Here is a 24,152-nt window from a genome sequence, read left to right on the forward strand (position 1 = left end):
GTATGAACACTTGCCTGTCTTTCAGCATCCATAGTAGATTTCATGTCTATGTGTCATCTCAGGTTCCAAATCTGAAGAGATTCTGTTCTACATGCTCTTATTAGCACTCTTATCTTCCTGTCAAGTATTCCATAATGCCATAGTTTCAAATAGCCTGTCTCCCAACATCACACTTTGAGCATTATAAAACTGTTGCCATGTCTTGTTTGCCATTGGGTCTGCAGAACCTCATGCATGCCTGCAACTCAGTCAATAAATATTGATTGAAAATTATTGAAAATCGAGCCTCTAAGTCCTAAGATTTTTCTCTTTAGACTTTCATATCCACAACACAAAAAGGTTAATCCATAGCATGTGTATAAGTTAGTAGGGGATTTATTCATGACAAGTTAATGAGCAGCCACTAAGTGTCATTAAATATGTAGCATTTGTCCATATGGTTTGAAAAGACTTGATTTTGATGAAGGATGTGCCAAGTTTCTCAGCATCAATATCACATGTGTTTTTAATTAGGTCACAGGAACTATCAGTAAAATTCCAGTTACTATACACGAGAATTCCGGTAGGAGAACTGTTTACTCGAGGATTTTAAAGGCACTGTGCAGTTAGCTCGTAATCCAGGTAATCTCTGGGCAAGGGCTGTGCAGAGTCTAATTGGCAGGTGATCATATCCGCTGTACTTCCCATCACTTATATTGCAATACTCATCTCCAGAATGCTGAGTTGATTCTTCAAATTCTCTTTCATGTTTCTGTTCAGTGTACATATCCCTTCCTTTAGTTTTGTCAAGATGTGGAATGGGATGGATATACATATAATAACTTACTTACAAAGATTTCTCAACTCATCCAGTCACCTCTGTTTTGTACAGGGCAATATCTATTGGTGATTCTTCTGATTTCCTGGCCTGTTTGAAGACTTAATGATACCTTAACAGAGACCATATAGGGTTAACAATCCCTACTTCCAAGTCAATACTTTAAGTTTAGGTGACTTGTGGTTTAGGAGTTCTTGCTTCTTGGCTATTAAGAACAAATACTAGTCCCTCTCCCCAGAAAGTTCTAGACATCCTTGTTCACTATCTGGTTTTATTACCTCATCTTGACAAGTTTCCTCTGAGGCTTGCATTGTGGCATAGACCTGCATCATGGCACAATATAACTTTGTCTCATGGACCACATCTTCAATCATGGTTCAAGTTAATGGAGAGCTGAAAAGCTCCTATTGCCTAATAAAACTGCAACAGTGTTTTGTGACAATTTTGGTATAAATTTGGTATAGCCAATCCAATGGAAAGCATAGGACATATACCATTATGCACGGTACATAAACTAGATAATAATAATAAATGAGTGCTGCTGGTTTATTAATTTACTACATTATACTTTTATCATTATTGTGATAAATCTTACTATAAATAAAAAATTCACTGTGAAGCACAATATCACATTATGCCACCGTAAGACTCATACATCCTGTATTTAACCACATGGTACCATTGCACCAAAAGGTCCAGTTTAGTGATTGACCTGTGTTGTCTAGGTTTTATGGCATTCATGCTGCAGTAGTCTCCTACCAATGATTTCTCAGAAATGAATGCATCCCTTTGGAAAGTCTCAGACACACTTAGCACTTTGATTATATGTTTTGACTCCAGCTCTGTCTCCTCATCTCACGGGATCTACTGGATCACTTGGACTCCAGCTCCCTCTCTCTTAGACTAAATTTCCAGAACATGCAGTGTGCATGGAAACATGAACACAAACTGGTGACTCTCCAAGACTGCTCGAGCACACATTGGTGACTCTAAGACTACTATCTCCTCTCGCTGGCTCTCTGATGGACCTTGTGTTCCTGACATCCGGTTTTCCAGTCCCTCTGTCATATTTTACTCTCGTGTTTTGTCAAAATACACCTCCTAACAGCTTTGTAAGAACAGTTAGTTATATAGGGGACAAAAATCAAGTCCCTTGGAAATGGCTTCAGTTTATGCTCAAGTTTGCCTGCAAGATGGCTCATGGAGGACTGATATATTGACAATTGTGTTTCCTCAGACTTCTGAAGGCATTTCTCCATTTTCTGGCATCAAATGGATCTGTTGTGCTTTCTAACTTCTTTTCTTTCCTTTGCAATGGATACTCATGAAGCATATCATTTTCATGAAAAGCCTAAAATTTCTGTAGGTCAATTTGAGTCACTGTTATGAGGATTGGGCAAAGTGGCTCAAGCCAAAAGAAATGCCTTCTCTCTATTTAGAGAAATTCCATTATGCTGTTTCTTTGGTTTCTTCCTTCCCATTTTCATTCTCTCAGTTCTCTGTGGATTATTTTGTTGCTGTTGTTGTTGTTCAGACAGGGTTTCTCTATGTAGCCTTGGCTATCCTGAAACTCACTCTGTAGACCATGCAGGCCTTGAACTCTTAGAGATCTGCCTGACTCTGCCTCCCAAGTACTGGGATTAAAGGTGTATGCCTCCACCACCCAGCAATTTAGTGGAATTCTTGCAGGAGCATTTTAGGTTTATTCTCTTATTTTCACTTCTTGTATCATAATATTCACCTCTTTGATCTTTGTTCTGATTCAAAACAAGCTTTTCTTTGCATTTTTTTACCAGTCTTTCTAACTTTCTAAACGTCCTAGGTTTCATTTCGATCATTAAATTTTTATATAAATGTTTTATACCTATGGGTATTTTACCTGCATGTTTGTCTGTGTACCAATAATACCCTTGGAGGCCAGAATTAGATCCCATGGATTCAGAGTTAAATAGAGTACTGAGAGCCACCAAGTGGGTGCTAGAAACTGAACCCTGTGTCCTCTGGAAGAGCGACTAGTGCTTCTAAACGCTGAGCCATCTCTCCAGCCCCACTAATTATTTTTTTTAATTTAAGAGAAATTTTTTCCCTTTTATTCCTTTGTTAGATTCTCCCTGTTCTTTTTCCATGGGTTCATGTCAACATACTCCAGCAATTTTAGTGATAACATTTTAAAATCTCTTGCTCCCTCTACTGTGTTTGTTTCTCCCAGGTTCTTTTTCATGTTGATCTTTACCCATGATGATCTATTTCTCACAATGTTTCTCAGGCTTTATAGAGGCTCTTCATGTTTGAGACTGGAATGCTAAGACCTGACTGGGAGCTCCTTCCATGTGTGAGAGCCAGCAGCATCAAGGGAGGGTTTTTTAGATAAAATGGGTTTTACAGTGTGGAAACTTCCATGTGGCCCAGGGTCTGTAACTATAGTAGTTGTCCCCTAAGCAATTCTCTTTCTAGAAAGACACACATTCTGATCTCCTGTATATGTTGGAGGAAAGAAGACAAAATACCTCTGGGCTTAAAGTCGAGATTGGGGGTTAGTTGGTGCTGGAGGCTCACTAAGTGTATAGACCTTAGCTAACCTTCCACTTCTATACCCAAGCCTCCTTCCTCCTCTCTATGCTTTCTGTTCTCCAGTCTTAAGACTGAGCCTACCAACCTGCTCAGCAGGGGGCAAGGGCTACCTTCAGGCAATGAGAAGCGTACTGGGCCTTGTTCTTCCAGAATTTCCAACAAATCTTATGTTTTAGATGGGACCACCTCATCATCTGGCAGTTCGCGTACCTCCCATTTCTGGAGTCTTAGAGTGTATCGGACTTGCTTCACTCAATGTTCTCTGCTCCTGCCTCTTCTGGACTGTTGACTCACTGGGCCCTCCAGAATCACTACAACTTCTCTTGTATGCTACTATTTTATATGTTTCTTCCTCCTCTCTTATTCTTTTCACCTCCCTCATTTCCTCCTCCTCTCCCTTCTCATCTTTGTCACTTGAGAGGAAACAGAGATAATAGAAGTAGATGTAAGATTCAAGCCCATGGGAGGCCTGTCCCTTTCTGAATGAAGATGCAGGAGGAGTGGAAGGGGAGGGGCGTAGATGAGAGAGGGGAGGAGGTGGGAGGAGAGTAAAATAAATGGAAAAAATGTTTAAATAAAAAAAATATTCAATTAATTTTGAAAAATAATCCCATCCTGTATCGCTCATGTAGTGTTTACCACAATTCTGAGATAACTGATAATTTGTCCATCGTAAAGGTAGGGAAACTGAGATTCAAAGCTGCTGACAGACAACCCTAAAATCACACGGTCATTAAGTGGGTGGAGCCAAGATTGTGGCTGCTCAGCCAGACCCTGAAGACAGTGAGCATAACCTTATATAATAGCATGCAACTTTGAAAGGTGTGAAGCCATTCAAACCAATTTAATTGCTCCTATTTTTATTGGCGCCCACTTGCTACTGTTCCTGGATTACCAAATCCCCATGATCCACGAGTATATAATTTGATGGAGCTTGACCTCTAGCGTTCTGCATTCCTGGGACATAAAACTTCTTTAACGCTCTCCATAATGGCCCTTCATTCTCCTTGCCGCGTTCTTTCATCTGGTACTTCACCTTGGGTGGCTTCCCATGCTGTTCATTAGGGGAAGGCATTTTCCTGTGTGGCAAACAGAAGCGGCTTGCAGAGTATTCATTCACTGGTCAGGGAGAGAGACTCCAGACAGTGAGATAATAGAAAGGCCCTATTGGGCTAATCGAAAAGACTCTACCAGAGCTTGGCTTTCACTGAAGAAATGGTGTTTAAGCTAACAACAGCAGAGTGCAGCTGTTCTTTCTTTCAATTGGTATTTAATGAGCATTCATCATGTGCCAACAACAACAACAACAAAATACACACTGATGAGAGAATTCCCAAGTGCCCTGCACCATTGCCGACACTTGATATACATTAACTAATTTCATTCACCCAGACCCACTAAGCAGATTATCTGCACCCAGTTTTACAGAGAATAAAAGGAAGGCACACGGACGTGGAACTAGTTAGATGGAAGAAGGGACAGCAGTACGCTACCACCATGGTGAACCGAATGAGATATAAAAACAGACTTTGCAGGGAGAAAACTCACTTGTAGGACAGTGCACCTAATCTCCCAGCACTGGTACCCCTCAGGCAAGGCTAGACTGAACCCATGGAAGAGAGGAGCACACACCCACTGCACAGCTGCATTGCTTCGAAAAAGGCAAAGGATGGAGTACAGAGGTGCTCTACGTTGTGCTTTTGCCTTCAGCTCAGCAAAGGCAGGGATGGAAAAGGAAGGATAGTATTTTTAGAGAAAGGTAACCACATGTGCACAAATAAGCACACATGAGCCATAAAATTGGAGGTGACTAAGTGATACTGGAAAACAAAATAACCTTGATATTCATGATGCCCACTCATAATTAGTGCATGTATAGCCAGTGGGGAAGGCTGAATAATGGACAGTGACTTAGTGTCATGGATACAGAGAGCTCACAGAAGGGACTGCCTGGGTGGAATGTAAGGACTGTATTTTGCAAGGCTGGTTTCAGCATCTCAACAGGCTTGGCTTTCAAGTCCCTGAGGATCTGACTCCTATTTTAGAAACTCCTTTAGTTGCTACTATAAGGTTGGATATGAAAGGGCATTAAGGGAAGCAGACTGACTAGGTTATAAACAAAATGTCTGGCTTGGAATGACAGGCTGGGAGCAGAGAAGGGAAGATACATTCAGATTGGACATGTTTGTTGCTGTCGTTGTTGTTGTTTTTAAGGAATAAGGTTGACAGGACCTGCCAAAAGACAGGGTAAGTAGTCGAGGGAACGAGGGAAAATGGCCAATGCCTAGGTTTCCATTTGGGCTAGCAGCAGATGTGAGGAGTCATTTGACTGAGTGAGTCCCAGACAGCTGAGTGACAGGAGAGGCAAAGCAGACCCAGGGTTTCAACTCAAGCAGATGCACTACACAGCTGGGCCTGAGGAAAGCTGGTCCGGAAGCCAACAGAACCACCTCAGCTCCACATTTGGTGTTCAATGATGCCTCTAAACCGAAGCCTCTGTGAACTCTAATGGACTAGAAACCAGCAGGCTTTAAATGAACAGATACTCCAAGCTCCTCCGGCCACAGAGCAATCACCCATCCTAAACTATGACCATTTTCTTCATTTTTTAATGTCGTTTCCAGGGTACCTTATATTTCAGTTCACAGATGCCATTTTTATCAAGCTGGATTCTTTTCAGTTCAACCCAATTTTAACCCCAATGTTCAAGTTATCTTTTTCCCATTATTCCCATAAATGGAAGCAAATCGTGTCATCGTATATAAATGCAGCTGTTTTTCCTCTCTTCTCTTTTCTCATTTTAGATGAAACTCTTCTCTCTCCTCTTTTCTATTAACAATCCCCCCCCCCCCCCCGCCAATCCCTGAAGAAAGCCTCACCATCAGCTGTTTGTGTTCCTGGTCTCCCATGATCCTTCCTGCTTCTTCAGGGAGCCCCTGCAGAGATATTTCCTTATATAATCAAATTATAGGTCAAATTCATCAAAGGAATGGCACACAGGTACTTTTCTTACACGCATTTAAACAATGCAATAAGTAAAACAGTCCTGCTTAAGTGGAGCATTGGTAAATGATGTGGTTCTTTAGGGGAAGGAGATGAAGTAAGAAATGTAGCTAATAAGGTACGCAAGTTTCTCATTAAACTGTATTGTTGTACAAAATAGAACTGGACCCTGCCTCTTGTGATTGCTGCATATGGGCATATTATATCATAAAAATATTTTTATTCACTGAGTGTGTTTGTTACATTAGACGTTAGATTTTTAATTAGTCATTTGTCTACAATGTGGTTTGTAAATGTTTCTTTCTCACTGTATTCAGTGCTTGCCTGGAACACATGAAGTTCTAGATTACCACAATAAAAAAAAAAAAAGTACACTTCTGGAGTTCCTTAGCAACTTCTTTTGCACGTTGTCTCTGTACAAAGAGCACAGAGTTAGATAAATCATTGCTAACACTGCCCAACTCTGGGTAAACACTGATTAGAGATTAAGATTTTACCAGGAAAGCCCCTTTATTTCTATACATCGTGTAGTACAAATAAAAACCAATTGTGTCCTGACTTTTGTCCACCAAAAATTTAAAAATTTGCCTTGGGAAGTGACTTGCTCTCAAGCGCAGAGCAAGCGCAGGTTTTCCCAAAGTGGGCACCTGTTCTCCTTTACTAGTGGTAGCTCATCATGCTTTTCTTTTAAAACACTAAGAAAAAGATACTAGTTTTTATCATTACGTTATAAAGTTTGCCTATGACGTTTGCCATAATGGTGGCTCCCATTTCAGGATACAACACTTAAAGAGGTTGATGGACTTTGTGAGGGGAGATTGGAAAAAAGAAATGCTTGAAAACTGCAGTGAGTACTGAGAACGGCAGATGATTGGATAAATACAATAGGTTATTTTACAAACCACCCTGGCTTGGGCCTGGAGTGCATCAATGTACAATCTGTTCATGGGAGCAGCCCTGGGTGCTTTGAAGTTGCAGGAGGCTGTGACCAGAAGTTTTCCTAGTGCACTGCAAGCTACAGGGTGAGTATGCTAGAAACACTTGCTGATTGTCTGGGACACTTTGCAAACCTGACTCACATAATCTGTGATGCATAGAAGATAGTCTTTAAGAAGAGAAAATGTCCTCTAAGAGTAAAGAGAATGGCTAATTCTTGGTTACGGGAGTACCATGAGACTGGCCCTTGGGCAATCCTAGCTTTGTAACGTGTGCGGTTTTTCCTCCTGCCTCTGGTCTTGTCCCGCCGTCACGCCAGCCCCAAATAATACACAGAGACTCTGTATTTGATATTATACTGTTGGCCAGATACTAGTTTCTTATTGGCTAGCTCTGTCTTAATTATTAACCCATTTCTATGTATTTCCACGTGGTCTTACCGAGAGCGGAGGAATGGCAGTTCTGTTCTCTCCAGGCTCTCCCTGCTGACCCCCCCCCTTACTACTTCCTCTTCCTCCTTGTCTCCTAGTCCCTCCTATCTTCCTTTCCTATTGGCCAACAGTGCTTTATTTATTAACCAGTATGAGAAACATATACAGAATTACATCTCCCATCATCTCCTCTTTTCTGTCTAAATAAAAAGAAGGGTTTTAACCTTAAAATAGCAAAATATATAACACAAGTTATCAAATAAGAATCACAGTTAACACTATTTAGTCCGTTAACATTTATCAAGATTTAAGAAAATATTCCATCATCTATTCTATCTGCTTTACTCAGGGAAGTTTTAATCAGTTTTTTAGCTAAGTTCCTGAGTATTACAGATTATCTTCACTCATGTTTCCTGTACCTATGAGATTAGTCAGATATAGATGCTTAATCTTCAATCATTTCATAGACATGCAGAACATGGCATTTAAATGTTTTAATATTAGTACTCTGTTGACATGAGGCACTGTTGCTCCTGACAGCACCGTGCACTTTCCTGAATATATGTTGGACACTGTTGTTGCTCCTGCTGGAGTTCAATCTCGCCTCAGCTAATGGCCTGTTGGGCAAAGAATTGCCCCCACCTTGACCACTGATTTGGACATGTGGTCCTATGTGCTTGCAGGAGACAAATATAGAAGACTGCTTGACCTTGCCAAGTCAGGGTAAGACAGCCATTCTACCTCCCTACTGTTGTTGTGGTCTGTCAAGTTCTCTTGGCTTTAGCCAAAACTGGGTGTACCAACGTTGCAGTGAGACCTTGGGTGACTGTTCAGGTGGCTTGCTGTTTCTGTCCTTGCTACACCTTTTGGAAGTTGTCCATCCGCACTTCCTGTCTACTCTACTATTGTTATTTTCCTTCTCAGGTCTTGATGAGGTTGAAGATTAAACTATCACAACTATTATTCTCTCTTCCTAATTAGATATATTAGGTACTAGACTTACGTTTTCCAGCTTAGGACAACTCTATTGTAAACTCCATTATGCCTTCACCCTAGGACTAGATATGTAGGTCATTTTGTTCTCGATTTTCCTTTTCTTAGAGCACACTTGTTATCCACTGTTTTGTATATAATTTTGTATTAAGCCTAAATCTTTTCTTTAGACTAAAAAGAAAATTGTAGTGAGATAGTCCTTCTGTGGCACTGACCACGCCCATTGGGGGGTGGAGCGATGGGTGGAAGTGACCTGTGGAAGGAAGTCCGGGGGAAAGCCAGGAAAAGCTCTCTTGCTGGCGTGACTCGGACAGGAGAGGATTGGGTTGAATTTCCTGGTGTTCATCTGTCTAGGTTGTAAGTTATTTCTCCCTGAATAAACATCTATTTGGCCTATTTGTTTATCCTGATCCTTATTTAACCATGATATAGCTTCTTCCTCTTGAGCACTGATGCTATGGACACTGTGTCCACTCAACTGATCATTTGCCTCAAGGAGCTCATGAGCTCTTCCAGTGACTTCCTTTTCAGATATGGTCCCTGAGCCCTCCATACCCGCTGCTGTCCAGCAGCTCAGGGGTTGCATAGCGAGTTGCCTGCACACCATACTCAGCCCTTCTGCTAGATCCCAAGCCTTACCACCTGGCCTAAGCAGGAAGGTTCATGCCCCATTAACAAGCAGCAAAGATCATCACCACTCTACCTCTCACACTTACAAAGTTTGTGTGACTGAGACACTAACCCTAACCACGTCCAAGTAGGCATGAATAGAGAATCCAAGCTGGTCAACCTCAGGCAACCCTCAAAAATTGGTGGGTGCAGCCCTCCCAGCTTGGTAGGGAACCGGCCCCTTTCTCCACCTAGGACTAGTTAAACAGAAAAGCAAAAGGAGATTTGAGCTGTGCAGAGATAAGCTATATAGTGTCTGTTTTAAGCTACATCCTACACTTTGGGAGTAAAGCTTCTTGTATTTTGGATGCTGAATTATTCCAGCTCTATTCTGATAGTTTCAATGGTGGCCTTGGACTCTAAAAGGCTGACCCTGAAAGGAATCACTTACTTGGTAAATGCACTACCAGCATGACAACTGTTCCACGGCAGAGCAGCCAACAAAGCCTGGTTCAAAAGCATTCTTTCCCTTTCTTCTGAGAGGCCTAATCTGTGGGGCTTTCACAGTGACAATGGCAGACTCTTAATGGTAATTGTGTGTGGAGTTCCTTGCATAAAATTTGAAGTTCACATGAGAAATCCTGTTGTGGGGATTTTCCCACTGATCCTCAGGAAACAGATTCTAGAGCAGTTGTGCACACAGCGCGGGCCCTTCAGCAAGTGAACTGGAGAGAAGAGACAAGGCCTCCAAAGCCCTTTCTTCCACCTGACCGCACAGCTTCCTTCCGCTGTGACAGGTACTTACATGCTCCACAAGCTTCTGATGTGGGGAAAGCAGTCCGCATTCACTTAGCATGGGTGAGGTCGGCCTCCTGGCCCAACCCCACTACACTCTCGTGGTTCTAGAGTCAGACTGCAATAGGGAAGGAAGTGTTGAGTGCAGTGCCTGCTGGGATGTCAGGGAGAAGAAGCACTGGGTTCGTTGTGAGCAGCGGGAAAGAGGTAAGCAGTAGAAGAAGAAATGAGAGATGCCTTACAACCCACACCGGGGCACCTTTCCAAGTCCTTGGGACTGCCTGATGCTAGAACGAGCCCCGTCCCTGTGGTACGACAAAGGTGTTACTGAAGATGTCTAAGGAGCCTACAAACTGGTGTCATGGGACTGAGGGGAATTTCTTGTGAGTCCAGATGGGATGCATGCGGACCTGCCTTACCGGAACAGTTTGGGAAATGTGCGGCATGGGAGGATGGAGAAGAGAAGAGTGCTCATCTCTCTGGAGTCTGGCATCTCAGGAATGTTCCCTGTATGCCAGCACTGTTCCACATTCTCTCATTTTGTTAACTCATTGGGGCTATACACCAGCCCCACCATAAAGAAATCGACACTCTTATCCCACCCTTACAGCCGAGAGAGCCAAGTTACAGAAGACACCTAACCTGCCTTAGCAAGTAGATGGGAACCTTGGTAGATGTCTTTCCTGTGGTCATTCTACATGACTTCTCTGCCCTCCTTACCAAGAACAGTGAGTACACTGAAAAATTAGCCCCTTCTGCTTGCCAATGGGTAACTGGAACACACACATACCCAACACACATACAGTTCCTTCGTCTACATGGACAATGAAACCCCCAGCTCTGACTTTTCTTGATAACAAGCCTTGAGATCATCTTATTTTTCAATCATACCTCCCACCATATTCCACCATTGAGTGCTCAAAACTGACTGGAGGAGGGAGCTGATGACAGCAAACACTCACATGATCACAGTGCAGTTGCAATGGGTAAGATCAAACCAGAAGGACATGATGGCAAAGCAAATATGCCAAATGCATTGCTTTTGCTCCTTGCTCCTTAGAGCTTTATGAGTAATTCTCGGCACAGAAAGAGACTATTATTAAGTTAACAGCTGCTACTCACACAGCGTTATGTTCCAGGCTCCCGCTTAAACGCTTTCCTCTCTGTAACAAATTTAATCCTCACAAGAATCCTATGGTAGTGCCTCATTTTATCTCCGTTTTAAAGAGGAGGAAACCAGAGGGTAAAGAACTTAAGCTTCCTGAACTAGTAACCCAGCCAGCATGCACTGTGGATGAGGAAGGGAGCCTATACAAAGTAGTTTGAAGAAACTTTACGGAAGTATACCAACACAACAGACAGCACAGAAGTAAGATCAAGTTGGAAATGGAAACAAATGAACAGATATAAAAGAGCTAGAGAGATGTCTCATTAAGAGCTCTTCCTGCATTTCCAGGACCCTGGTACTGTTCCCAGCACCCATGTGGAGCAGCACCTGTAACTCCTACTCCAGAGAATCTGAAGCTCCCTTAGCCTCTGCATGCAAACATTCTCATGCACATGCGTGCACACACACGCACATGCGCACACACATACACACACATGCATACACACACACTCACACACATGCACAGGCACACACACATGGGTCTGGAGAGAGAATACACACACACACAAAGAATGTACTCACATAGACACACATGCATTTGAAGAAAAGAAAAACCCACTGGGACCAGAAAGATGCCTCCAGGTTAAGAGCACTTGGTGCCCTTGCTGAGGTTCTGGGTTCAATTCCCAGCATCCTTATGATGACTCAAACCCACCTATAATTCCATTTCCAGCAGATCCAAAGTCCTCCTCTAGTCTATGCAGGAAGAAGGCACGCCTGTGGTGTACATATGTACATGCAAACATTCGTACACATAAACTTCTTAAAAATTATAAATCTTTGACAATGGAAGGAAGGTCCCACCAGTGTGTATTAATTCCATCTGTTCTCTGCGTTTGGAAAGCCTTTGCATGCCCTCTGTGAAGTCTTAGCTGTGAATGCCTTTTCTTCTTGCCACTTGGCCCCACTCTGACACTGTTCCTAGGGGTGTTGCCTGTTTCATAAGATTCTTGACCATCAGCCATATTCTGCCACATGTTGGGTTTCTTAAGGGCAAAGACACAGCACAATGAAGAACAGACTAATTGGCATCACATTGAGTCTTGTCTTGATTATCTCTCTCCCTCTCTCTCTCTCTCTTCCCATGTGTGTGTGTGTGTGTGTGTGTGTGTGTGTGTGTAAGCCCCCCATATGTAAATGCACTTATAATCCATGCACTTCTGAGCATACACACGTAGAAACCAGAAACAATCTCAGATGTCATTCCTCAGGAGTACCATTCACTTTGTGTTTTGAGACAGGGTCTCCCACTGACCTAGAACTCGCCATGTCAGTCAGGCTGACTAGCTGGCCAGCAATCCCAAGGGATTCCCATATCTCTGCCTCCCAGGTAGTGGGATTGCAAGTTCACCATCACCCCAGCATTTCTTCAGTGGTTTTGGAGATCCTCAAGCTTGCAAAGGAAGCGCTTTACCAAGTTGGATCCCCAGCCTCCTGAGTTACTTTTAGAATTACTTTCAACCTCGTCTTTTTTGACAACTTGTTTTAGGAGAGTGAAAGAGTTAGTTACATTTATAGATATGATACCATCTTCTTTTCTATCCCATGAACCTGGCTAGAATCTGACACAGCATCTGATCTTCTTGTCTTTCTAGGTTCCTCTTGGTTGTGATGTTGCAGCCTTTATTTATTTATTTTTTTAACTCAACACTTTTAAAGAATGCTGATAAGATATTTAAAATTTCCCTTCAATTAAGATTTTCTGGCTATCAGAATGAAGCTTCCTGGAGGAAAAGTAGAAAAATATTTGCATGGCATGATGTCAAGTCCACATGTATATGTCTATTGATGTTGACTTCTACATTAGTTACTTTCTCTGTTGTCATGATCGATACTGTGAAAAAAGTAACTTGAGAGAGAGAGGGCTTGTTCTTGCTCACAGCTTGAGGTTACCGTCCATTGTGGCAGGGAAGTCACAGCATCCAGTTTGCAGTGGCTGGTCACATTGTGCTTACAGTCAGGAAGCCTACAGGGATGAGTTCTGGTACTCAAAACTCTCTACTATATTCAGTCTGGAAGGTCAGCCTGTGCAATGGGAGCCACTCACAGTTAAAATGAGATTGACCTAATCTAAATAACCCTTCATAGGCTTGTCTTCTAGATAACTCTAGATACTGGCAAATTGGCAATGAAGACTGACCACCACAACTTCAATTACGAAGCTAGAATATATATGTCAGACCCATCCAACCATGACAATATCCCTTACCCTTTAAACAGAATGGCTATGGGCAGCCTGTCCTTAAAAAGTAAGTGGGTTGTTCTCTACCTCTTTAAGGGCTACACATGAATTATTGGAATTCTACCTGAGAGATTTATTTATGCTCACAGCCCCATAGCTTACCTCCATATTTCTATTGTTTGCAGCAGTTTTGGGCATATAATAGCTGCTTTACTTGGAATAATCTCAGTACTAGATTATCTCTATAGTAAAATCTGTATCTGTGTTTCCCCTACTCTGTGCATCTTCAGTCTCAAGTGAGTCCTTTCTATTTATCAAGGCAAGCACGTTTCCTCCCCTTCACCACGCCTTCATGAACTCTAATGGGATCTCTGAGTGACAATCCTTGATACAATATGTAGCAGAGACAGTGGCACTCTGAAAAAAAAAACTATCAGAAGCTCCCAGAATAGAAAGGAGGCAACTCTCAGCAAAGGGAGGGGAAGCTGGGAAGCTCACAGAGGTACACTCCAGTGGGGACTCATTAGCTGGGCATTAGTCTAGATAATAAACCACAAGGAATTTCACAGCCATTACCTCATCAGTTTCTTACAGAAAAAGATTTCCTTGGGGTAGGGTCCCATCATCTCATTAGCAAAGCCGCTTCCACTTTGTGAGGCAAGATTGTTCCTAGTCTGTCTAAGGTATAAGCTAACTGGTTATCTAAACAAGGACAGTGACTGGAAAAGGTGGAAGACAGGCTACAAAGTCAGACAGGGTCTTATATTCCAAGCAGGTTTTTATCCCATAGACTACAGGTGACAAATACAGAACCAACCAGTTATCACTGTCTGATCTGATAAGTCTAGGTTCTTCAAGCACCTGCTCATGCCCATGCACACTCACACACACACACACACACACACACACACACAGTTAAAATTATAAAAATAAATTTTACTCAAAGTCACAAAGATCTCAAAGAAAACTGAACAATGTATCTGAAGATCCTAAAAAAGCAAAATCAACCCAAGCCCAGAAAATGATCATAAATAATAAAGATAAGAGCAATAATTAATGAAGTGGAGACCTAAAGAACTGATAAAAGATCTGGTTCTTTGAAATAATATGTAAGACTGTCAAACACCCAGGCAAACTAAACAAAAAAAAGGGGGGAGAGGAACCAAATTAATCAAATTAGAGATTAAAATGTTACTATGTGTGGATGGAGGTTTTTTTCTGCCTAGTCCTGCAGCCCTTTAGTCCCAAATAAATACACACAGAGGCTTCCATTAATTAGAAACTGTTTGGCTGATGGCTTAGGCTTCTTACTGGCTAGCTCTCTCTTAATTACTAACCCATTCCTATTAATCTAAGTATCTCCACCTGGTCTTATCTTATCAGAGAAGGCCCCAGCATGTTATTCCTTCATCGGCTACTTGGTGTCTCCCCTGGCCGCTTCTCTCTGCTTCCTCTCCCCAGAATTCTCCCAGTCTGGTCTCCCCAACTATACTTCCTGCCTGGCTTCCGGCCAATCAGTGTTTTAGTCATCAACCAGTAAGAGAAACATATATGCAGAAGAACATCCCCCCATCAACTATGGGTTTCAATAAATTACAGATGATCATTCAGGAGTACTTTGAGAACTTAGATTATAAATAACTGAGAAATCTCAAAGAAAGAAATTGATAAATTTCTAGAAATAGGTAGCCTACCAGAATTAAATCCGAAAGATATAAATTAAACAAGTTTATATTGGATAAATGATAATAATTAAAAAAAAAAAAAACACCTCCCAACTAAGAAACCAGGTCCAGGTGGATTCACTGCCAAATTTTATGAAAACATTAAAGAAGAGCTGACAATATCTCTATTCTACGAAACCAGCAAATGCCTGATACCAAAACCAGAGAAGGACATGAACAAAAAAAAAAAAAAAAAGAAAGAAAGGAAAGAAAGAAAGAAAGAAAAAAGGAAAGAAGGAAGAAAGAAAAAAAATAGAACAACTTCCTAATGGGCATAGATGTAAAAGCCCTCAAAAAGTTCTTGCCAACCCAATTCCAGAACATCTACAGTGTGACCAACTGGGTTTCGTTCCAGGGATTCAAGGTTGGCTCCATATGTAGATCAATAAGTGAGCACATAAGTCAGGTGCCCACTCCCCACTCCTGTCCAATACTGTCCTCAAATTCTTAGCTAGCAGCAACAAGGCAAGAGAATGAAGCAAAAAAGACTCACATAAGACAGGGGGGGAAATCAAGTTAATGCTATTTGCTCCTGTGTTTAAAAACACAGAATACCTAGGAATAAACCTGACCAAGGACTTGCAAGACCACTGAAATAGAAACTTTAAGATGGTAACGAAAGAAGCTGAAGAAGACGCTAGACCTCCCAAGCTTATGGATTGCCCAAATTAATAAGTGAAAATGACCCACTCTGTCTATGGACTAGAATTTAGCTCTTAGCCTCCACTCCAGCACCTGCTGCATGCCACCATGCTCCCCACTGTGATAATTGGACTAAACCTCTGAAACTGGGAGTGTGAAATGATTCCATCAAGAGGTGAGATGTGAAGTACGTGAAAACAGGCTAAGGAAGATGGCAGTGGCCACGGGCACCCACAGGACCAGAGAGCAGCTCAGAGGAGCCTGAGGGACCTATGGAGGCTCTGAGGGGAGACGAGGCAGCACAGGCGTCTGCAGAGCCAGAATTATCTCCAGAATGACTGTAAAAAGGCGAGCCTTGTGTAAAATGCTTTTTAAAAGTGGGCTCATGGTGGCTCAGGAGCAGTACATGTGCTGTGGAGAGGCAGAACTGGAGATGTGATAGAGGTTACAGGTGTGAGAGAGGGCTGGGGTCAACATGTGGCCATTGCCCAGTAGGGTCAGCAGTGTGGCGTGCAGCAGCCAGGAACTTATGCAGACACAGACTCAGCACCCAAACACACCCCTTGGCTATGGGATCGCCCTGGCTCTGGGCAACTATGGATGCCAGAGATGAGGAACCTTTCCAATTGGACCTCTCTCAGGACCACTTTGGTCCTCGATGCCTCTAGAGGCCATGTTAGTGTTTCTGTGGTTCATGCTGCTGCCCTGGGGCATGATGAAGACTGATATCCACATGGCCACACTTGGTCTGTGCTGCTGACAGAAGCCTTGCTTCCTTGTGGGGGACCATGTGGATATGAGTAGCCTGTGTAGCCACCTAAGGCCATGTGAAGGCCTCTGTTCCCTTATGCTACTAAGGGCATGAGTGGGTTGGTGGTCCTGAAACAGCTGGGGGCCATGCTGATGTCCGTGGCCCATGTTACCACTCAAGGCCATGCAGATATCCATGGTCATCGCTGCTGCTATGTTCCTGCCAGAGGGCTTTCTTGCAGGCCAGAAGCCATGTTGAAGTAAGTGGCCCATACAGTCAGCTGGAGTCATGGTGATGTCCTTGGTCCATGCTGCCACTAGGGACTATGTGTGGGTCAGTGGAGCTGATATGGCTGGGGGCTGAATTAATGTTCAAGGGAGAGCTATAACTGGAAGTCATACTTACCTGAGTGGCTTGAGCTGCCACCTGTGACCATGGTCCAGGGTGCCCCCAAGGGCCTTGTCTGGTCCTTGTCCATGGTCCTCCTGCCCTCGATTGCACCACCCAGCTGCACAATTGCCCTGGCTCTGAGCAACATCAAGATGTCTGAGATGGAGACGGGTTCCTTTTTTTGGACTGGGCCTCCTCGAAAGACCTCAGTGGTCCATGCTACCAGCAGAGGCCATGTTAGTGTTTGTGCTCTATGCCACAGACAAGAAACATGCTGGTATCCACAGTTCATGCTGCCATCCCATGCCATGTTAATGCCCATGGTTATGTGGATGTCTGTAGTCTGTGCTGCCACCTGAGGCCATGTTGATGTTCGTGGTCCATTCTGTTGCCAAGGACCATGTTAATGTCCGTGATTGGTCATGCCATGGCTGGGAGAGGGGACATGTTGATGTCTGTGATCTATGCTAAAGTCCATGGCCAGTGCTGCTACTGGAGGTGGTGTGGATACCTGTGGTCTGAGATGTTGCCAGAAATCACATTGAAGTTCATGATCTCTGCCGCTGCTGATTGTAACAAGCAAGGAAGCTTCTTTTGCAGTGGTACCGATGTCTGTGGATTCACAGTTCAGAATGAGAGATATTGAAGGCTTCTGCCACAGTCTCCCTCACCCTGCCCCGTCAGAAAAGTATAGCCAGGAAGCCATTGAAGAGAGCATTGTGGTGGAGATTCTTAAGTGTAGCTCTTCACAATCAGAGGCTTCTGGGATGGAAGTAGGGGCTCAGCCTTCTTTAAGAGGCTGGCCTTGGGGAGTTTGACCATACTGCAGTGAATGTATGGGCAACACAAATTGGACTTGGTATATCTTTTTCTTCTCTCTCCTTTTTTCCTTTGGAGGGAGGGCACAGGAGTGGGGGGGAGTGGGCCTGGGAGGACTGGGAAATGAATGGCACAGGGACACATCACGTGAAAGCCCAAAATAATCATACAAATATTACGTTGGGAAAATAATGTGAAAATGACCATCTTGCCCAAAATACCTACGGATTCAATGTGGTTCTCATAAAAACCCCACTTAGTCACAAACAGTATTTTCACCCTATTCTGTCTACGCTTGCACAGTTCAAATGAGAGGAGTCTGGTGTAGTTCTTACACTTTTCCTCTTGTAGGTTTAAGTATTTTTGTAAATACATAACATGTTTTAAAAATACATGACAATTTGTAATCGATAGAAATTAGTACTATTGATGGGCCCCGTCTGGTATTCTCATGCCAGTGTGTGTCCCAGGATTCTTCTCTACATCTTGCTTCCCTGAGAATGGTATATCCAGGCAACTGCTCTTTAGTTTTCACCCTACTCGTAAGCTCTGAGTTTTCTGGATCTCTAACTTGATGTCATTAATTTGGGGAAGGTTTTGGCCCTTGTTATTTAAATGTTTTTCTAGTACATCTTTTCTCTTTCCCGTCACATTTTTCCAACACGTGAACCCACCCCTTCCATCATTGTCCCTCAGCCTGTTGTAGCTGTAATGCTAAGGCTTCACCACCTCTAGTACCTTCTGTGATTGTCCATTCTGAGCCTCTGTGTGCTAGACTTTGAGACTGCGGTCCTTGTTGGTGTATTGGTAAGACGGCATCAATGGGAGAGGCCATTCAGTCATGCTGTAATAACACTGGGCCTTTCAGCACACTGCCTGGTCTTGGTATATCTGTCACACATGTTGCTTCCCACACACACACACCATATTTTAAACTACTCCCCACCCCTAACTGCAATGTAATCCCCAATCTAATTCCTGAAACCTGAACCCACCGTGGTCTAGACTATCTCTAGGGCTAACCACAACATCCCCTTTGCCTGTGGAGCATTGTCCCCCCTCCCTTGAGTGTCATCCTCCTCCCAGAAAATGCCTTCCTCTTGCTTACCCATTAGCACTCAGCTAAAGCATTGCTTCCTTGAGGGAAGTGCTATCCACCCCTCCGGGTTATTGCAGGTTCTCTCTCTATGTTTGCACTCACAAATATATTTCCTCTGTCATCTCGCCTCCTCTTGATTTTTTTTCTTTGTTTCGTTTGTTTCCATGTCTTTCTTCTCTACTAAATTGTGATCTCTGACAAATGGGAATTATCCATTTGGTCATAGTCCTCAAAACATGTTCTTATATGTGGAAATGTGGGTAAATGAAGAAGAAAAGAATGAACAATCCCAATCAGATGGGAATCATCTAAGTCATAGCTCAGCCCCTTCACTATATCTCCCTAATATGGCTTTTTATCTAAAGTTGCTGCTTCCCAAGAAGTGGGTTCTCTGGTTATAAATATTTTTTTAAGCTCACAGCAATTGTGCCTCTATTTTATGAGGTAAAACTCTCAAAAGTGAGGGAATGCCTGTGAGATCCGTGTTTAAGGCCCTTTCATTCTCTTGCCATTATTTCTCTGTGTGGTGACCTTTAAATTTAGCCTGAGTATAAGTGAGCTTGTCAGAACATCGGGTTACATTATGCAGTTCAGCTATTTGTACCTTGTAAAGACAATGTATATTCCAATGCGGAGTGCACAGCAGGAAAGGTGCCCCGGTGATATTCTGGAAACCACCAGAGCCTGGCTGCATCCAGAGGTGGGTCGGTGCTCAGGAAGGCTCGGGCTTCTTGGAAATCAGCTTCCTGAAAACAGACTTTCATTTAACCTTCTGGAAGATAAGTAAACTAGGGCTGCTGTGTGGCCTTGCTGCCCTGGCCGGTTGGAGAGAGACTTGCATTTGAGGGAGACGTGAGGAAGACTGAGCCTGCCTGCAGTGCTGATTTTTCCTTTTGGGGAGATGTGTGGGTGCTATGTGCTTGGGGCCTGTAGGGCATTGAGGAGGCTGATTACTGAACTGAATCCGAGGCTCAGAGGCTTCCCAAGCTGGTGCTGGTACTAAAAGACCTTTCCTAGGCATAGGGCATCTCCGACCTTCTTCCGTAGCTGTGTGATTAGGTGTCCTCAGCTCCTCATTGATAAATAACTCAGACATGACGGCTGGATCCTGTAGCCAATTTCTTCAAGGCAGTTTCAGAGGCTGAGTAGCAAGGGCAGGAAGCACAGGAAGGAGGGAAGTAGGACCCAGCCCCACGGATAAAACAGAGGCTTCTTCTCTTGCAGATGCCTTGACACAACACACAGACTTGGTGCTGCGCCCTTATCCCCAGGAATGTGCAGTAAGCTGAACTCTAAGAAAGGAGAAGGGAACGAAATTGTTCTGGCACATGGAAACTAGCCTCGTCCTTGGAAAGCAGCAAGATAGCATTAGATAAAGGTATCCTCCTAAGCCAAGCCAGATCAAGGTTAAACGACAATAGTAATAATGACCTGCACACTTTTACCACTCCGAAAGTGCATGGCAGGAAAGTCATCAGATAATGGGACACAGACACATTGCTGGGCATGTGACTAAGTTCCAGACACTATTAGGTAGAGTCATCTATAGCTGCCATTTTTCTAGGTCCATAATACTTGCACCTGAGATTAACTCTCTTGATTTCTCTTTCTTTGCAATGATCCTCCTAGCACAGTTGTTTTCTGGTTTTATGAGCTTGGAAGAGATTTCAAATCAACCCTGGCACTCTGGTCCAACGTGCCTCAGTCACCTACCTCCTTACCTTAGACAATGGTTCCACTTGCTGCGCACATGTGATGGCCAATGTTGATGGTCAATTTAATTGTGTTGAGAAATGCCTAGGGAACATCTGTGTTGATAAGGACATTTCTGAAGATGATTAACCCAGGAGGGATTATCAGCCCTGAATATAGACAGCACCATCCAGTAGGCTGAAGACTAAGATGGAATGAAAGAGAAGGAAGGGCTGGGGAAATTGCTCAATGGTAAAATGCCTGGCATGCATGAAGCCCAAAACCCAACAGAGCCAAATCGCCATGGACTGACCTTTCTGAAACTGTGAGACAAGTCATCTTTTCTCCTTTCAAATTGTTCTCTTATGTATCAGTTACAGTCATGATGATGATGATGATGATGAGATAAAAAGGAAAGAAAGAATTTAACAAACTAGGGCTCTTAGGAGGGCCAAATAGAGAAATGTAACAGTGCCTGGCATATAGAATCTGATAATGGACAACAGAGGCCATTATCATTAGCTCTGCCCTAAGTGTTGTTCCAGGCTTCCTTCATCCTGAACACAACTTACGAATAAGCATTTGGTGCTTTTTATTACTAGCCACCTATCTCTCCTTCTGAAATAGCACTCCAATTCAGACACCTCTATCTTCCCTCACAAGGATTGTCAGCCGAGGATCTTCATTTTCTCGAGCTATGCAGGGTACCTGGACACCAAGGTGGTCAGTAAGACTCTCCTGTGTAAATGGAAGCGTTTATGCATTCCACCCAATCCTGCAGCCATTTATATAGTAATCACTTTAAACTTAATATTAATCATAATTGTTTGGCTGATGGCTCAAGCATATTACTGACTACCTCTCGCAATTTTTATCCATGTGTATATCACCATATGGCTGTGGCTTACCAGTAATGCCCTGGCATCTTATTTCTATGGCAGCTACGTGTCATCTCCCTGACTCTGCCTTCTTTCATTCCGTATCTCTGTTTAGATTTCCCGCCTTGCACTCTTCTGTCTGGGCACTAGTCAAACTAGCATTACTCCTCACCCACTAAAATTGATTCATACTCATAGCATACTTCAGAAGGACATCCCACATCACTCCTCACCCAACATTTCCAAAGCCATGTCCTGCTTTCCTTTCACTCTACTGCTGTAGCTATGCTGTGCTCTTCCATAGCTCCCTTTACAAAGACAACGGGCATCTGTAAGAATCAGGAAAGTGATTTATCAGATTGTCATTGGTAATGCTAAAAGTTAACTTCCATTGCTGCAACCAAAGACTCTTAGCATTGTTAAAAGTAGGTAGTACAACCCACTTTTACCAACTAATTAGCTTGCCAACTTTTATTGACTCTGCCTAAGCCGAACCCTTGGAGTTTGGCTGTGTGGTAAGGCTTAGCACACCTCTACAGCAGTGGATGTCTTGACCATGTTTTGCAGGTAAGACCTGATTCACATACCCGTGTCACTCATGGCTTGTTTTTTGTAGCCTTCAGAACACATCTCTGAGCCCATCCATGTCTCTCTGTCCTGTGTGCTGTGGGGTTGCTTACACTGCTCACACACAGGAACCTTTAGAAAATCAAAATGATGAGAGAGCTAGACAAGCACCTTGGATATTGACTAACAGCTCTTTAAACTGTATCTGACGTCCTGTGATCAAAATATGCATTTTAACTCATCATTTTGGTGACTACTTTAAACCATTTTCTGTTCTTCATGCATGATAACAGTAAATAGTGCAGGATTCTGTGAACATCTCAGAGAATACATATCAAGTTTGCCCTGGAAGCAACAACCTACATAGCTATTCCAGCTCCTTCATTCCCATGCCCTGATGACCATGGCTAAAGCTTGTGTTCATTGCCTTCCTGATCAAACTAGAGCCTTTTCCTCTCCTCTTTATTCTACCCTACCTTTCCACACCTTGAAGTCCACAAGGACTAACAAATGCCAGCAGTTTCTATACACAGCTTTATGAGGACTTTTAGTAAATGAAGAATTAGATCCAGCTTCCTGTGTTAGAATGGAGATTTAAATGAAGGTTTTTCCAAAGCCCACTGAGGATTATATAAAAAGTAAGCAGGAATCATGAAGACTGGGAATGTTATTTCCAAATGTCAACATTTTTAATAGACAAACACTGCATGTGATCTGACTGCATATTAGCAAAGTGTATTAGCAAGGAATAAAGAAAACGATGAAAAGGTAAACACGAGTTGGCTCCCAGAGTGGATATATAGTCCTACTGGCTCACAGCGCCATCTTGTGGGCTGTTACTAAGCAGGACTCCCCTTCATTTTAGGACCACGGAGAGCCTGACTGTTCTCACTTAGGTAAAGCCCCCATCCAAGCCAGTACAAGCGAGTTGAAAATACAAGTCTTTGTGAATCCCTTAATTCCATTAGGCATGGTTGACCAGTGGCCCCACATTGAATAACTTTCCTATCTTTGTTTTAAATAGATAATCATGTTTTCTCTTTTTCTTTTTAACCATTTCTCTCTAGCTTCCATCACCAAATCTGCTTTATCTATGAAACTCTTACATTGTGTTCTTTGCTTTATCATCCCATGTTTCCTGTTTCTTCTCCTTTCTACAGATTTTTACAATCTGGTGTGAAAAAGTGTCCCACCTCTCCCATCTCCTGCAGACACTGCACACATGTGACACACACACAGACACACACACAATTAAAAAAAGAAAAGAAAAGAAAAACCTGGCCATAGCAGTGTACACCTTTAAGCACAGCACTCAGGAAGCAGAGGCAGGCATATCTTTGTGAGTTTGAGACAAGCCTGATCTACTGAGCAAGTTGCAGGCTAGCAGGGATATATGTTGAGATGTTGTCTTAAAAAAGTAAATGAATGTAAAAATAAAAATAATATTAAGGGAAAATAATTAAAGCCATTAGACTGCTCCTATTATACAGGTCTCTTCCTTGCATCCTTTGATCATTGCATTTGTTATCTTATCTCTTCCCTGTTGATTTTACAGTAGTTCATAGTGTATTATTAACATTTTGTACACTGAATTTCTAATTCCATTTGAAAAGTCTACTTTTTCATTAACTCCTACTTTTATGATTTATAGTACGGTAAATCAGATCCTGTAAATGACCCTCACTTTGCTTGTGGTCTGAGATAGAGCTCTTGCTTCACAGTTTCCTCATAGGAGTTTACTCCCAGGTATCCACTTCCTAAATTCAGTCTGCACCCACTAACTATCTTGACACTTCCATCAGATATCCAGTCCCTTAGCAGGCGTTTGCCCCCGGAATCCCTCCCCTTTTATTGCTAGAGATAAATAGTGTTGTGACAGCACGGGCTTGGTCATTGGGGCTTTGTAGCAAACCTTTGTATCTACTCAAGAACTCCCCATTATTTTGCTTCCCTTTTTAAGAATTAATTTAACTACTCATGGACTTTTAATGTTAACCACTAATTTGAAAATATGTGTTAGCTGCCAAAAATAAAAATGACCTTGAACTTTTTGAATCTGAATTGATTTATACATTTTATTAGGTT

Source organism: Phodopus roborovskii, unplaced genomic scaffold (assembly GCF_943737965.1).
Source record: "Phodopus roborovskii unplaced genomic scaffold, PHOROB, whole genome shotgun sequence".
In the NCBI taxonomy this organism is placed as follows: Eukaryota; Metazoa; Chordata; class Mammalia; order Rodentia; family Cricetidae; genus Phodopus; species Phodopus roborovskii.